The following is an 18162-nucleotide window of genomic DNA, read 5'->3' on the forward strand; positions in this document are numbered from 1 at the left end:
TTTTTCTGATCTTTTGAAAAATAAATCCTACAAGGGGTTTCTGGTTGAACAGTGGTCGTCTATCGGTTAACCATGACGGCGAAGCGTAATTTCAGTGGCGAATTTGCGTTTAAAATTTAAAGTTAAAGATTCATATTATTATATTGTTGTTTTATTTAGCCATTTGTTACTGTGAATTAAAATCTTAAAAGATAACAAAAATGTTGTTTATTTATTTTATTTACATTTTTAAACTTATTGAATTATACAGGGCATTTTTGTTACATTCAGCGCCACAAAAGTTTTATTTATGAACTATGTATTTAATCTACGTTATAGCACTTTCTTTCATATAAAAGGGTCCGTTTAGTAGCTGGTCGCTAGATTATCTTCACCTATCATCATAGTTTGGCCAATTAAACCAAACCTCTATCCTTAGCTTACCCCTGTACATTTAATCTTTGCGCACAAAAGTCTATCCGATTAAACCCAATGAAATCTGAGTTCTGAAATTAGTATTGACAGACAAACGAATCGGCGAATAGGTTATTTTCATGTGAATATAATGATGTTTATATTATGTTACATATAGTTATTGTTCACAATGTTTCACGATAATTCACAAAAAATATGAACCATTCAGCCTAATGGAACACAGGTATAAACAAAAAATTGGCAAGAAATATTATTTCTTACCAAAGCTTTTCACAAAGAAAGGGCAATCAGGTATAAACCATCGATATAAAGTAATATAATAAGTCTATGGGTATAGCGTATTACAATGGAATCTAATTTATTAACACAAATACAAACGACGAGTTTGGATAACAGGATTGTTAAGCACTTTTGGCGCCTCATAAATAATATGAACAATATCGCATAAAATTACATGCAAACTCAGGATCATTAATAATATTTCAATCTTCTGAACCGATTTACTTTTATTCTTTATAATATAATGGCTTCCCAGCCACGGTGCGTGATATTGCAGATGGATGCTGACCAGCCCGAACCGACGATGACGCGAAGGGAACGGAAGGCGGCCTGTCCGTGGCCCCGACACGTCTTCGTCGTCGTCTGAGCCTTTTGCGCGGTGCAATGAATGTCCGTGGTCGTCGTCGACAGATAATCCATACAATCACGCATCGTGGGAATCAGCCATAATACTTTTACGTTTGATAAAATAAGACATTCCGGTATGAAAGTTTATGGTACACGAGGAACAACCGTAAACACATTAAAGAAAACTAACAAGCTTAATTTTTATAAAACAGATGCGAAGAATATTAATCCTAATACCTTTCCAATTGTGCATTGTAGATAGTCAACAACCCCACTCACAATAGGATGTTCGACATCCTCAGGAGATTGCGGTCGAAGAGTAAAGATTGTGTCTTGGAGGACGTGTTTTATATCGGTGGCTGCTCTTTATTTTTGCATGTACGAATTTCCATATACATGTGTAAAATATAGGTACAGTACAGTACATGCTGAACGTTACAGTACACCAGTTTGTGTGATTCTAGCAGATTATAGCAAAATAAACTAGCTTTTTAACCAACTTCAAAAACGCAGTAGTTGGTTAGTTTGGAGAAGATCTAATAACTATCTTTGGAGATAGAGAACAGAACTCTCCAACGGATAAGAGTAAATTTCTCGCTATCGGTGTACCTAATGGCTTAGTAACGTAGGTTTTTAACGATGTACACCTAGAATATTCTAGTATAATGTGGTCACTAAAGGTAGTGAAATAAAAAATTTAAAAAAACCGAATTTAATAACCACAAACACTAAAAATTAAAAAAATAATTGATTCTACACGTGTACCTATTATAAGAAGTTGGGCGAGCTTCATGTTTTGATTTCTAATTTCTTTTATTATATTTTATTTATACTCGCCCGACTTCTCGCTGCTCTTGATCAGATAAAAATATTTTTCCGTCAAAGCTTATGAAAGAAATAATATCCTCAAATAAAAAAAAAATTAAAAGAATCTTTTGTTGGAACCCAAATACCATGGTGCTATAATGAGAAAGTTAGTAGTTCCTATAACCACAGCCCGGCACCATCATGAGACCGTGGTCATCATTAATTAATTATCACATATGCATAAGTAACGAGCCCAAATATGACGGAGCTACGTGAATGTTGTAAAGTTGAGGAGATTCTATAGTTACCTTCCACCTCCATCAGGACATCTCCTCTTTAGTACCTACTATATTTTTAACCCGATCCAAAAAGAGGGGTGTTATAACTCTGACGTGTGTATCTATGTATCTATTTGTGGCATCGTAGCTCCTAAACGATTGAACCGATTTTTTTTTGTTTGAAAGTTAGCTTGATCAGGAGTGTTCTTAGCTATAATCGAAGAAAATCGGTTCAGCCGTTTGAAAGTTATCATCTCTTTTCTAGTTTTCGTATAGAGCTTTTTGTGTCGGGGGTTTTTAAATTTTGAGCTATTATTGCATTGTCATCAAATATTATGTGTTCCTAATTTCAGCTCAATGGATTAGCGGGAACTGGTCTAAAATTCAGTTGCAAGACTTGATCACATACCATCACGGCAAGGTAAATTAAAGCTTGTAATAATATACAAAGAATAGAATCTTACACAGAAGTACTTACTAAATTATGAACAGAAATACAAACATTAAGGACGGAGGGCGGATAACAGAACTGTTCGATCACATAATTCAGCAACTCATAAATATTATGAACAATGCCCAATAAAATTAGATGCGAACTCCAATCGGAATCAATTCGGGACGCTATACCTACTTCCAAATACTCTCAAATTGCCTTCGTTAACATTAATGAGACAAACATTTTCAATATAGATACGCTCGGATTTACGAGTAGTATCTAATTTCCTTGTACTGTTTTCAAAACAATTTTCGACCTTTGATAATTCAAATTCAATTTGAGTTTAACTATGGGTACAAATAATATAATATTTCAAATTAAAAAATCGTTCATTCAATTTAAATGTTAAAATTAATTTTGAAAGGTCGAAAATAATTCATTGTAGGTGATCGATTATGTATTGAGTTCTTATAACACGAAACTTTATAGTCCAGACAAGAGCCGACAAAAGCTACTCTAGTCTCTCTCGTGGAAATACAAGAAAAAATTGCCGACACAAAACTCTCGACTCCATTAAATATCAAGTTAAGCCTCTTGCGTTATACTTAAAACTTTGCCTTATATATTGTTGCCCCCGAAGCTAAAAATGAAGTACGAGTATAAGTATATAATATTATGTTGAAACGATTTATTGGCAGTAGGTATGTGCAAAGATATTTAAGATTATTATAATTACCATACCAAACACACATACACCCACCTGTGTGTGTGTGTGTGTGTGTGTGTGTGTGTGTGTGTGTGTGTGTGTGTGTGTGTGTGTGTGTATGTGTTTGGTATAGGTGTGTCTGTGTGTGTGTGTGTGCGTGTGTGTGTGCGTGTGTGTGTGTTGGGGTTGAGTATCCGTGCGTGTGTGTGTGTTTGTAATGTTGATCGTACTGACTAGATATAATATCGAGATAAATATTAAGGCAACTTTATATACACACTCAAAGTGGTTTGGATGAGTCCGCTGGCCGCGTCCCAATGACTGTGCCACACTTATCAGCGACTGATAATTTTTTTGTTTCACAGTTTAAACTACATCATCAATTACCACCAGGCGAGTTCGTAGTCAAGGGCTAACTTAACTTGTATTGAAATATAAATAACTCAAAATTTTAAAAACCCCCGACACAAAAACCTCTATAAGGAAACTAGAAAAGAGCTGATTACTTTCAAACGGCTGAACCGATTTTCTTCAATTATAGCTAAGAACATTCTCGATCAAGCCACTTTTCAAACAAAAAAAAAAACTAAATTAAAATCGGTTCATTTATTTAGGAGCTACGATGCCACAGACAGATACATAGATACACAGATACACTCGTTAAACTTATAATACCCCTCTATTTGGGTCGGGGGTTAAAACCTATCCCAGGAAAACCCCTAGAGTCACAAAAATACTGCAAATATTTTCTTAACTCTAGGGGACCCCACGCGACAGCACCCTTCGACCGCCTGACGGGTCCCGGGGTATCTGCTCAGGACGTTGGCGCTTTCCAGTGATATCTACGCCACCTGCTACTACAGGCGGGGCACAGGATTGTATTGACCGCTGGTCCTTGATGTCTTGTCCGGTGATAATACGCTGCAGTGCGATCGAGCCCGCGTGTGTTCGCGAGCGATTGGCTACCGTGTGGCTACGCTCACCGCTCAGCGAGGTCCATCGCGAGCGAGCGAGCGCACCAATTAACTCCTTTTTATTAATTATAGCTATGTCTTTTGCACCATTTTGGTTACCTGGAAGAGATCGATAGGTAGCGATAAGGCCGCCAAATTGTACCTACCTGCCTATATTTTGTTGCTTTGTAGCACAATAAAAGTATATTCCTTCATTCATTCATAACCCGTGCTTAGTAGGTCACCAGTATCGTACATACAGATGCGTTGATCTCATTGTACCTACCTACTCGGGCTGCTACAGCTTTATTTAGAGCAAAATAGTGCGACATTGCGGCATGGCATAGGCCGCATGGTACATTAAATGCCTATTTAAAATTGTCAGAAGATTATTGTACCGTAATATAATATTCCAATTCTACAGCACGATGTTGTCTTCGAATACAAGTGTAAATTAAAAATTTATAACACCCCCGACAAGTGAAGGCATCTTGACAGCTTGACATAAATTTGTCAATTGACATAATATTAAGAACCTAACGGTTATCTAACCTTCTTTTCTACAAGAAAACTAGAAAAGAGCTGATAACTCTTAAACGGCTGAACCAATTTTTTTGGATTATAGCTAAGAACACTCTCAATCGAGCCACCTTTCAAACACAAAAAAGTAAATTAAAATCGACTCATTCGTTTAGGCGCTACGATGCCACAGACAGATACACAGATACACAGATACACACGTCAAACTTATAACACCCCTCTTTTTGGGTCGGGGGTTAAAAATAGATAGTTTTCATTGACGTATTGTCGCATGTTGTCCCTCTTGGGGCAAAACAACCTTTAGGACTACATGAAGAGAGTTTTTAATATAAATTTATAAGCGTCTTTCATTACACAGACTGTAGGCAAACATTAAAGTTGAAAATCTAACAAAGCTTCCATAAGGTTACGACTGAACTCTATGAAAGGAACTAATTAATTCGCGTATTCATATATCTTCCCTGATGAAAGGTCATATTAGGTAATTCCCTAACTATCTATTCTAAATCTACAAAGAATAGTGTTAAGTGCTATTTTCGCACGAATTGATGACAATTTTGGTAAATTTATGCCAGGTAATTCAGTAAGGGGTGACGCACGTTGCAGCAGGATTCGAAATGAATTATTCAGTTTCACTGAATGCAAGTTACCTTTCTGTTAGGCGTCTTTTGCTACTTCCATTACATAGGGCTTATTTTAATCGCTTTTGAATGGGTGAACTTCAATTCTAAATTGAACCGCTTTAACAGGACGCTCTCCGTCACTTACTCCATACAATCGTAGTTCCAATTTCATTTGAATATTAAGCAACCAAAGTAACCAAAGCAATTAAATATTATGTAGTTTCAAAATTACAGGAGCTCAAGGATTTGTATGTGAATTTTTAAGACCGCGTAACTAATAATTAAGAGGAAATACGTAGTTGCATTACTCAGACTGCGCTCTGGTCACATTCCGTCGAGCAAGTTCACATACTTAATGGGTGTAACTGACTCCCCAAACTGCACAGTTTGTGGAGTCATAGACGATACTCAACACGTGCTGACGGAGTGTGAGCGGAACGCGGCTCTGCGTCGACGTGTGTTTCCTCGACACATGGATGTGGGGATTTGCAACAGCTTCTTAGCTTGCCCCTTATCGGAGCAGGCGAGGAAGCTGTGCGAATTGTTATTGGCAGTCCAGTAATTGTAGTAATATTCACAAATAATGTTTTTCTTAGTGATTAATTAAGGTTTTATATAAGTAGATTTACTCATGGGGGCGACATAGTCACAAAGTGATTAAGCCCCATCACAAAATAAAGAATTAAAAAAAAAAAAAAAAGACCGCGTAACTTTGAAACCGAATATTTTAACAGAAATCTGGAAAACCACAGGCATAGATGTTAGTTTCTAGAATATGTCTGCAAAATTACATGGACTTTGGTTGCTTAATATTCAAATGAAATTGGAACTACGTTTGTATGGAGCGAGTGACGGAGAGACCCCTCTTAACCTTATTATGCAGCAAATCACCTGTAGGTATATGATATTCGGATGATGAGAGATATCATATCGATTATAAGAATTGGCGTTATTATGATAGACTAACTTAGGCCGCGAGTTTGTCTACATGGAAAATTACAAGATTTTTTAATAAAGTAAACTTATACAAGTGATTTTGTATTAATAATAAACGGAAAGAAACGAGTTATTTTGTATTGACATGATTGTGTTACTAAGTAAAAACTTTTTTTCTTAAGAAAACCTGCATACGAAAGTAGAATGCGCCTTGAGGTAGGAGTAAATCTCTCATTTTATATGGTACGGGCTACGGCGAACGTTTGTGGCTAATCAGGAGGAATATACTCCTGATTAGCCTACCCCATAATAAAATGAAATCTATGTACCTACCATACTTTCACATATTTTAAACAAACCCAGTCACAAGTTTTTAACTTGCAAAATTCTATTATAGTATAGGGTAATTGCCTTGGTGTTCACGTGATATTAAAGACTAAGTCTTTTGGACTTCTATATTCAAGATATTTCAATCCCAGAGCATTTTTGTACCTATCGCATCGCAATTAGCTTGACTCACTGTTACAATTAAACAATGGCTAAAAGCCTTTTTATCTACATTCCTTAATTCTTATTCAGCCTCTATTGTATTTTTTTTTAATTTCTAGCAAAGGGTAGAAAAAGCTTTCAATTTTAAATGAACCTTTAAAAAACGTTTACACTAAACTAGAAGATGCCCGCGACTTCGCGTGGATTTAGATTTTTATAGATCTCGATGGAACTGTTTGATTTTCCGGGATAATAAGTTGTCATTTCGATTACAGGGACGAAAGCTACTTCGGTACCTTTCATACAAATCGGTTAAGTGGATAGGTCTTTAGGAATCCCGCGGGAACTCTTTGATTTTCCGGGATAAAAAGTAGCCTGTGTCCGTCCCCGGGATCCCGGGATGATATAAGCTATCCCTGTACCAAATTTAGTCAAAATCGGTTACACTGTTGGGCCGTGAAAAGGTAGCAGACAGACAGACAGATAGACACACAGACAGACAGACACACTATTGCATTTATAATATTAGTATGGATTAAGTATTCCTGATATATTTGTCTTACGAGAGGATATGAAATTGTTTATCAAATCAGCAAGTCATAAAAATGTATTGATCTGTTTATATCCGTATAAAAACAGTTCTACTGTGTTTTATTAACATTTTGCCCTAAAATTTGGCCTAAAATAGAGATGTTTCAAGGGTCATAACTTTTTAAATAAATATAATTTGACTATATTTATTGTTCTCAAGCATAAATAATGAACGTATAAATCGATAATTATCGATTTAGTGTTAGATCTAGAACTACAAATACTAGAATTATAATTGATGTAATACGTTTGTATCGAGGAGCGGGTATGGAATGTAACCTTAAACAAACTAATTTCAACTAAAGTTATAATCAACTAAAGTAATCTCCATCCCACCACGCCCTATCGAAGCACGATAGCTGTGTATTATTAAGTACGAGATATTTAAACCAAAACTACTTAGGTTTAATCGACACGGCTTCAAATCACTTTTACTTTCGACCCTTTCAAACCTGTCGAACCAAACCTCAAGCAAATTGAAGTGTGAGTAGATATTACAGGGGCATTTTAATTAAACTTTTATCGTAGCGAGGACTAAATAGGGGTTGAATATCGATGATTAAAACCTACCAGGCTAAACGGACGTTTGTTACTTTAATTATGATTTACTATAGCGTGTAAGAAGTTTATTACGCGACATAATAAATCCCGATCGACATATTTACTGAAGAATATCTAGCATCGTTGTCATCGGCGTTACAACTGTTATTGAACAGATCTCTTGCAAGGATTTCTAAAGAAGGATAAAAACTGTTTTTTTCCATCACGTACCTACCGTCCGACCTCTAAGTGTCATACTTTTTAAACAATTAAAAATTATATAAGAGTAGGTACCCCCTGCCAGACGCCCTTAAAGTTAAATGAATTGTTATAGTTTAAGGGTGTCTGGCAGAAGGTTGCCACGATTCTAAGTATCTGGCAATACATGGCGTGATTTTTAATACTATTCCAAAGAAATATAAAAAAATGGGCTTTATACTTTCACGTGTGATTTTTTACACCTTTATTACTTGCTATCCCAAAGCCACCATGATCCAAACTTCATAATCGCCGATCGTTCCCTGTGTTGGGGCAATACGCAGAGAAACTTTTCAGCTTTTATAAAATAACGAAGCTTTGGCACGCGCAGGCTCTCTCTCTCTCCTACCTCCTTTCATCCGAATTTAAATTAGTTTTAATCAGGTACATTATTAGGTACCTGATTAAAACTAATTTAAATTCGGAATAAAATAGTTCTAACGAAAACAATTCCAAATTGCGTCTGATTTTGTTTGCAGTCTACGTAATTAGACCTCAATTATTGAGGTGTGAATATACAAAGAGCTTTTTAATTAAGCTTTATTAGGTGAACTAGCTTATGCCTGCGACCTCGATTGTGTGGACTACACAAATTTCAAACCCCTATTTAACCCCTAAGGGGTTGAATTTTCCCAAAATCCTGTCTTAGCGGATGTATATATATCATAATATATATCTACATCCGTCCAGTGAGCTGTGCGTTGATACATCACTCAGTCAGTCAGTTAATAAGTCAATTTTTTCTTTTATATGTGGTGTGTTCTACTAGGTGATACCCGCGACTACGTCTGCGTAGATTTAGGTTTCTTTAAATCTCGTGGGAACTATTGCTTTCCGGGATAAAAAGTTGTCTATGTCAATTTCTGGGACGCAAGCTACCTATATACCACGTATAAATCGTTTAAACAAATGGGTCTTTAAGAATCCCGTGGGAACTCATCAATTTTCCGGCATAAATAGTAGCCTATGTCCATCCCCGGGATGTGAACTATGAACTAGAAATGAATTATAAACTAAACTTAAACTTATTCTAAACATTGTAAAGTGTACAAAATGCCCATAAAGTCGTGAGCGCTCTTTTCATTCTTTGTTTGAAATTACAGAATCACTGGTTAAGAAATGTAGACAAAAAGGCTTTTAGTCCATTGTTTTATCGCGCAACAATGGGACGAGCTAATTGTCAGGCGATACAGACGCTCTGTCTGTGCGTCTATGCCTTTTATTTTTTCCATTTCTCCTTGGCTACAACAGCCTGCACTGATTTTCAAACAGTTTTTTTATTCTTTTAGAGTTTTCTCTTTTCCTTTCAGGGTTTTTTTTTGGTTTTTTGTGAAGACTTGCTTAGTCCCATGACTGAGCAAGTCTTTTTTAGGGTTCGGTAGCCGAAGGGTGCCAACGGGACCCAATTACTAAGACTCCGCTGTCCGTCCGTCTGTCTGTCAGCGGGCTGGGTCTCAAGAACCGTAATAGATGAAGAATAAAAATTTTCACCGAATGTGTATTTCGATTGCTGCTATAACAATAAATACTAAAAATTTCAAAATTTACCGCCACGACAAATAAAAATTAAAAAGTGTTATTTTATGTACAATGGTACGGAATCCTTTCTGTGCGAGTCCAATTCGCACTTAGAATTTCTTAAAATCCTTCCTTGTTGCACCTCTAGAGTATCTACTCGAACAAGTCTTCTTATATTATTTTATACCAAGCCTATTTAAATACGTCTTAAGTACATTATTTACACCGTCTTTAAATTACTCGTATGCTCAACTAAAAATACCTACCTATTAGCACAAAGGGTACACTTTGCATCAGAAGCTTACAGCACATCCTATGGAAATGCTTGAGTGGACGTCTTGTCATCTTCGTCGTCGACATAAACACCATTTTTTCCTAAGTTGAATCTTGCTCTACGCTGGAAGGTACTACTTAAATATTTTTAAGTATTCTATGCTCGCGCAACCTACGCGCATTTTTTGTGAGTACTGAGTAATATTTTAGAGATAAAAAAACACAGGCACTCCGAAGACTTTTAAATGCAAAAACCTTCGCGACTACGTCATGACCACGTGTCGGAGAGTTACAAAAGTACAAAACCTTATAAAAAATAATAGGTAATTAGTTAACACGATCTATTGTAAAATCCTTTGCTCTTGCAGCTCTGGCGGCCCTTGCCTTGCGGGTCATATCATGTGGCACATACCTAGGCGCAACGCACGCCTGCAGATAAGAGCAGAGTTGATATAAAGACTCAGACAGACTGACGGTGCACTAATTTGAGTCACTGCTGCTTTGCCAATGTAAATAAAACCGCTTCGCCTCGGTATCACCACTCCGCGTTGCGTGTTAGCCTCTTCTTTTCTTCCAAATAAATTTTAGTTATTCCAGGTTGTCAAAGAGATTCAGGTTACAGTTTATGGGACTACAAAGTCGTATACTGCCATAAATCCTACCTTTTTCAATTTATTTTTCCTTCTACGATGCTAAGTTTAGTGCCGCCACCGGGAATGCTCTAACTAAGTTCGTGTTTATGGGTATCTGGAGGATTTAAGGTGGTTGAGAAAAATTTACAATTTAAATAGAGCAGGCCGTAAATTTTTTGTGTTGTTACGCCTTAACTCTTTTCCAACTTAATTCGGATCAGCATTTTTATATTTACTTAACTTTAGACATTATTATACATTTTGTATTCGGGCTCGTGTTGTCATACGCATAAGACTTCTCGACTTATCTGGGTACTGCCTCCTTAATAGGTAGATAATGTAAGAGGTACTAAAATTTAGGATATTCACACCAAAACTCAAATATCAATTAACTATACTCTATCCACGGAGAGAAGTTAGTATAAGGCTCTTTCTATTACGTAGACCCATATAAATAATAGAGACAAATTATTATTATCAAGGGGGATTAACCATTTTGAGGCGCCAGAAACGAAATTATGTTTGAATTTTGAATCTTTTTAACAGTTTTTGAAACTTAACTAAAACAATATTTGAATGATTTGTTTCTAATAGTGTAAATTGTAAACAATACAAAATGAAGACACTACCATATTGAATTGTTAAATACAAATATACTGCTTGGTCTAACTTCCAGTGGCATAAAAAGTTAAATATTTATAAAACCAAGTTTAAAGAAGGTATAAAGCGGAAGGCTTTACTGAGTATTTAAGAGAGCCGAGAGTTTTTGTATCAGCAACTTTTTCCTTTAAACAAAGTAGCTTTTTGTCGGCTCGTATTTGTTCTTGTAACTCAGTCATAAAGTTCTGCGAGCTTACTTCACGTAATACAGCCCGTGTAAAAACTGTTGCGAATAAAATATGACAAAATCTTTTATAAGTTACCTAATCCTATACCTAATATTTAACTGAACAATATAATTATATTATGTACATAATACCGTTGCGTTAACTATAGAAAAATGTAGAGAATAAAATTAGTTTTGCCACTAGGTTAAAGCGATGTGATGTTGAACATGTCCCTACAAAGTTACACCAAAACGTTCGTCGAACGAATGATACACCGTTGGCACTAAAAATCTTGTCCAAAAAATTTAGAAATAGGAACCTAATCGCTATTCACATCTAATTTTCTAGGATCTGTCTGTCTGTCTATCTGTCTGTCTGTCTGTCTGTCCGTCCGGACATCTGGAATCTGAACCTATTACAACCACAATCATTAAATCCGTATTTTCACATTTAAATCGACTGAAGCTGCAGCTACAGCTAAAACTGTTCAAAGCTGTTCAAAATCTGACTAAACATTCGGAAGGTTCGCTCTCGCTTTGACATGGTAGCTTTGTCAAGTGGGACAGTCGGGCTTCAGGCGTGGCTAGTTAGCAGCCTAACGGCAAAGTCCTGTCGTGGTTTATTAAAACTGCCCTATCCTTTTCATCGACAGCGTTACATAATAGTACTTCATGATACCGCAATTCAAAAACCGTCTTTAGTGATCGAAAGGTTTTAAACCCAGCAATAACTCTTGCTACGTAATTTATTCTCTCAGTGAAATATCCGACGACACACCCTGAAATCCACTGTAAAGTATTCCATTCCATGTTATTCTGCGGTTCACTAACAAACAGTCTTCAATAGTGGATGCTGGCGCTGGCCACTTCCAATATTTATTTTGGAGCCCGCCCCGCTATCAATCGCTACCCTACGGTGAGATTTCAATTCAATTATTCTATGTAATAGATTTATCAGATTTATAGAATAAAATAATATTGGTGCACATTTAAAAGGTTTTTTGAATCCATGTGGAATATCTAAACTAGAATCTGTATAAAAATATTTTTTATTTTGACTATCATTCAAGGGTGATAATATACTGTTTTTAACCCCCGACCCAAAAAGAGGGGTGTTATAAGTTTGACGTGTGTATCGGTCTGTGGCATCGTAGCTCCTAAATTAATGAACCGATTTTAATTTAGTTTTTTTGTTTGAAAGGTGGCTTGATCGAGAGTGTTTTTAGCTATAATCCAAGAAAATCAGTTCAGCCGTTTGAAAGTTATCAGCTCTTTTCTAGTTACTGTAACCTTCACTTGTCGGGGGCGTTATAAATTTTTAATTTACACTTGCTCAAGCTACATTTTATGATTAAAATGATTAGTCTTCGAATAACATATATAAGGGCTGAATTCCGTGTTCTTTTAGAAATAACTTAGAAGTTAATAAAAGTCTTTTTTAAAGTTTGCTTGAAATTAATATTACTTTAACTCCAAAAAAAAGTTTTTACAAGAAAAAGTGTTTCACCTAATTAGAATTGTAAATTTGGACACTTTGATCCACGTCGGGATAAAAATCCGTAATGAATTGAAACGAATTGTTAAAGGGTCATTTTTCCTTAAGAAGAAAGGAAAACCACCTACTTGTTTTCAATAGTTTGAAAATAAAAGGAAGAGAAGAAATGCTTCTAGTTATTTTTACGCATATTATCATCCCTCAGAAGTTGTTCTTCATCAAGATATGTGTATATTACTTACCTAATGATCTGAGATCACTAGGCAATATAGGAATAATGAAAAGTGATCAGCAGTTCGGCCACGTAACTGAAAACTGTACGGACAACAAATTAGCTATCCAACATAATATTAGCTGCGGAGGTAACACTAGTCACGTGCGGGCTTTGAGCATTCTGTCCTGTTAAGCTTGGAGCTTACGGAGCGATTTTATCCGTAGCCGAATGCTGCAATGTTTGCGGGAGACGAGCGCAGTGCGCAGTGAAATCTAAAACGTATTCGATTCAACCTGCCAGATTAGGCCGTAAAGTAAAGAATGTGCTTAGTATGATTTATTACATCTCACCAACCTTGATAGAAAGAGCGTTAAAAATCAAAACACAGTAGCGTCAGAGTGAAATAGACCTAAAAGTCATATAGATTGAAATTAAAAAATTCTGTTCAGTACTATCACAAATTGTCAAAGTATCTCACTTAAAAAAACCAAACTATAAAAGGCATAAATAGAACTCGATAGTACAAACCTGAAAATGAAAAAGCCGTGTTTTAAACATGCCTTTGGCATTATTAATATAGGACTTGTCCCCTGAAATCTGGAAGACGTGAATGCGAAATAAGATTGAATTTCCATGAATTTCGTAAGCTTTAATGCCAATAGATATTATAAGATATAGGTGTATAGAAACTGTGTGGTAATTTAAAGGTAGGTTATAATAAGGTACAGTTGTATTTTTCATTTCATAATTAGATACCTTTTTAATGCTTTTTACGCATCAAAGTGGTACTTAAATAATGAATACGCAGTCTAATGGTCTCAATCAAAGGCGCAATATTATGGCTGCGCCAGTGAGATCGTCAAGACGCTTTTGAAATAGAATTCCTATACCGTATCCGCGGAATAAAGTTAGCATAGTGCTATCTCATTTTTTGTTTGGGATTAGCTAGAGAGAGCGTGACTTCACTCCGCAGACGGAGTATAATATAATAGCGATAGTCTATTGGAAAGGTCATATAAAATTAAGTACGTGCGAATTCAGGGCGTGTCAACAGCTGTCAACGAGTACATTTATCTACTTGTAATACTAGTGGATAGCCGGCGTGTATCACTAGTTCACTACGCAATAGGCAATAATGCGAAGATGTTTTTTAACATCTTCGCATTATTGCCTTTCTAATGAAATCGGTTTTTTTGTTTTATATATTAAAAAGAAGACTTATATACTTCTTATAAAACTAGCAAATTATTGTATCAGACGCCAAGCGAAACTCGGCCGCGCCAGGAGCCTAAGTACTGAAAAGTAAATACAAGATTTGTATCCATACTAATATTATAAATGCGAAAGTGTGTCTGTCTGTCTGTCTGCTACCTTTTCACGGTCCAACAGTTTAACCGATTCTGACGAAATTTGGTACAGAGTTAGCTTATATCTCGGGGACAGACATAGGCTACTTTTTATCCCGGAAAACCAAAGAGTTTCCACGGGATTCTTAAAGACCCATCCGCTCAACAGATTTGTATGAAATTTGGTACCGAGGAAGCATGCGTCCATGTTATTGACATAGACAACTTTTTATGCCGGAAAACCAAACAGTTCCTACGGGATCTTCAAAAACCTACATCCACGCGGACGAAGTCGCGGTCATCCTCTAGTTCTACTATAAATACAAGCCACTTCAGAAATTTCGCTGTATTCTTAGGTATAGGTATAACTTTTAATTTTAGTTGAGGTCAAGAAACTAATAACTGTGCATCATACCGTTTGTCTCACCTGAACAATAAAGCGCTTGTAAATTGATGACGCTCATCTGTTTTATCTTTCATTTCTTTCTTACAACTACAATTTTCTGAAGCAATATTGAGGCGAAACTTTCATTTTATAGTTAGAGCTTGTCTACTGATAGTTTTTATCTAATGTTATCTTAATTTAAAAGGTTAATTTGTTAGATATCTATTAATTGAACTGGTTCCGCGACATCGGCTTCACAGCAATTTATGCCTTGATACTAATAATTGTATTTCCATTACCATAAACTATTGTCACTTAACGCAGAACTTTCAAGTATTAATTTATTTCATGAGTGTTCCTTCTACGCAATAAAATAGACAAGAAGAAATTCATATAAAAAATATTTTCTTATTTTTATATTTCTTTGATTTTATCCAAAGTTTTGTCATTTTATTCACAAGGCGACCTAACTATTAAGTATAGCAAATAGTAGTCTAAACTCTAACACATAACTGCTGAAATTCTGTATGTATTTTTCTCAGATGTAAGCGAATAAATTAATCGCTATAAGCTCTAAGAGAGTGATACTTGATACCATCTCTCCAACTCTATTTTCCAAGCAAACAAACTAACTAGAATATTCACTCGTAGATCTACCCCAGACAGCAGATACCATTGAAAATGACCTGAAAACAAATTGAGGGCGGCTCTCTCAGGCGGATCTGCGTAAATAAACTAGACTAGACTGTTGTTTGTCTAACCCAGTCGGCGTTCTCTGAAACGTAACACGACGCCTGTGGCTCCTCGTTCAAGAGAAAGACATACCAGTTACTACTATCGCATCTATTAGTGTTTCACGTTATAAGACTCTAGGACTTAAGTATTATTCTAGAAATTTCTTTTGGTATATCTGTGGCATTGACAGATGACGTACATAGACTATAGACTACTTATAACACACGCAAAAGGTTTTTATAACGATTTCTATGGTTACCAAATTAATTAAAACAGTAGTTAAGCAGAGCAAATAAGTTTCCGATCTAATGGTCGGACCGGATGGCCTGCCAAAACTTTTTGGTGCAACGCTTCTAGGAGGTCAGTCAAAAGATACAGCAAACAAACCAGAGGTAAAGAAGTCATATTATGTAAATCCAGCTAGAATTGTCATAGCGTATAGTATAGCGTAAGTAATTAGGTAACTTAATTCATGTTATTTAGGTAACTTTCATTTAATATTCTAAAATGCTACCAAACTTGGCCTAGTAGCTTAACTGATGTAGGTATCAAGATCAGACTGCCTTCCTGATAGCTGAAAAATCTCGATAGCTCTACTTCTTAAATTCTTTCCTAGGTGTTATGAATAAATAACTTGTTCATGAAACGCCGTTTAAAATGTCTTACGAAATATTATACTCATTATGTAAGACATCTGAAACGCAATAATTGAGTTGATCCAATTAATGTGATCAGTTGGATTAGGATTGGAACGTTAATCAGTGAATAATACCTACAATGGGACATATAGTATTACACTGATTGGTGCCTCTGCAACCCGATCACTTGTAGATATTTTGACAACGAGGTCCTGAGTTTGATTCCGTGGTCGGGTCAGTAATACTTTGGTAGGTACTTATTAGATTTATCAGTCAAGAATTTTTTAATGTCTCCCAGCTCGTAGCTAGGAAATTAGTTGTTCTACTCTCGTGCCTCGGAGAGTATGTAAAACCGTCGGTACTTCTTGTGGCTTCGCCGATTGCTGTCCCATAGAACAATACCAGCAAGGCAATAGAGAGTGTACCCGTATTTACATACACACTAGACTTGTGCACTATAACACTTGTGCAACATAATAATATTATCTCCAGCGCGATGCCTAATTTCAGTAGATATGCCGCCATGGTTGAAATTCGGTTGGGAGGACATCATCATCAATTTGGACAGTAATCTTATATTTTATCTAATGGTTAAATAATCAACCTTCAAACCGGATGTAAGTTTAAGTGGAGTTAAAGATCAACATCTCACTTATCATGTAGAGCTGAATATTATTAAAATAATAAAGTTACAGATTCAATTAAAACACAATGTTCTTTCAATCTATTTATTTTATCTTTGGTTATTTGTTTGTACACCATGAACTACTGTTACGTAAAAACATATATCTACACACATTGTCTTCGAAATTTTATATATCAAGTTACAACCTTAGTTTCAGTGATGTATAAAATGTATCTTAATTTAGTTGTATTGAATATATAATGAGAATTTATAAATGAACAATATTACGACCATGAATAATAACTACATATTATTACACATAGCCATTGAATTAATCAGACTACTGTTTCTAAAACAAAAAATTCTGGAAAAAAATTACATAGGTATATTGATTACAGATTGATAACAATGATTATTATGAATTCTACTATGAGAGTGAAAGTTAAATAATATTTATTTTTTCATAAGTATCGAATCTTAGAGGAGATAACTCAAAATTTGAAAAACCCCCGACACAAAAACCTCTATAAGAAAACTAGAAAGCTCATAACTTTCAAACGGCTGAACCGATTTTCTCCGATTATAGCTAAAAACACTCGATCAAGCCACCTTTCAAACAAAAAAAACTAAATTAAAATCGGTTCGTTCGTTTAGGAGCTAGGATACCATATACAGATAACAGACACACACATCAAACTTATAACACCCCTCTTTTTGGGTCGGGGGTCTTATTAGCAGAAGCCCAATTCCTATAGAATTCTGGTTTTAGAACAAAAATACATGATGTAATTAGAACGCTAGCAAAACCTTATATTACCTAAACACAATCCAATACCAATAACCATTTGCCTTATACTTGTTGTCTTAGTTATTTAGTATTTTTCAATGAAATATACTAAGATAAATTCCGACACACGGTCATTCCGATACGCCATTTATTGAAGACAACATCAAATCGACCGTCGAACAACAAAAGCATATGAAAATTGTTGACATACAAAGCAATGATAACAGAAAACCAATACGACGGACATCGCATTTGCCCCGCGGTATCTATCTACGCAACGTTCGTTGAAATCTAACGTCCGCGTCAGTCATCAAGCTGTAACCAGAACGTTAGCAAAAACTTAGAGTTATTATTATACTACCTAAACTCAATCCAATACCAATAACCCTTTGCTTTATCTTGTAGTTTTAGTGATTTAGTATTTTTCAGAGTGACTATTTAATTAACGTCGTCGTCAGTCAGATGTTTTATTTGCAATATATTGTGAACT

Source organism: Maniola jurtina, chromosome 8 (assembly GCF_905333055.1).
Source record: "Maniola jurtina chromosome 8, ilManJurt1.1, whole genome shotgun sequence".
In the NCBI taxonomy this organism is placed as follows: domain Eukaryota; kingdom Metazoa; phylum Arthropoda; class Insecta; order Lepidoptera; family Nymphalidae; genus Maniola; species Maniola jurtina.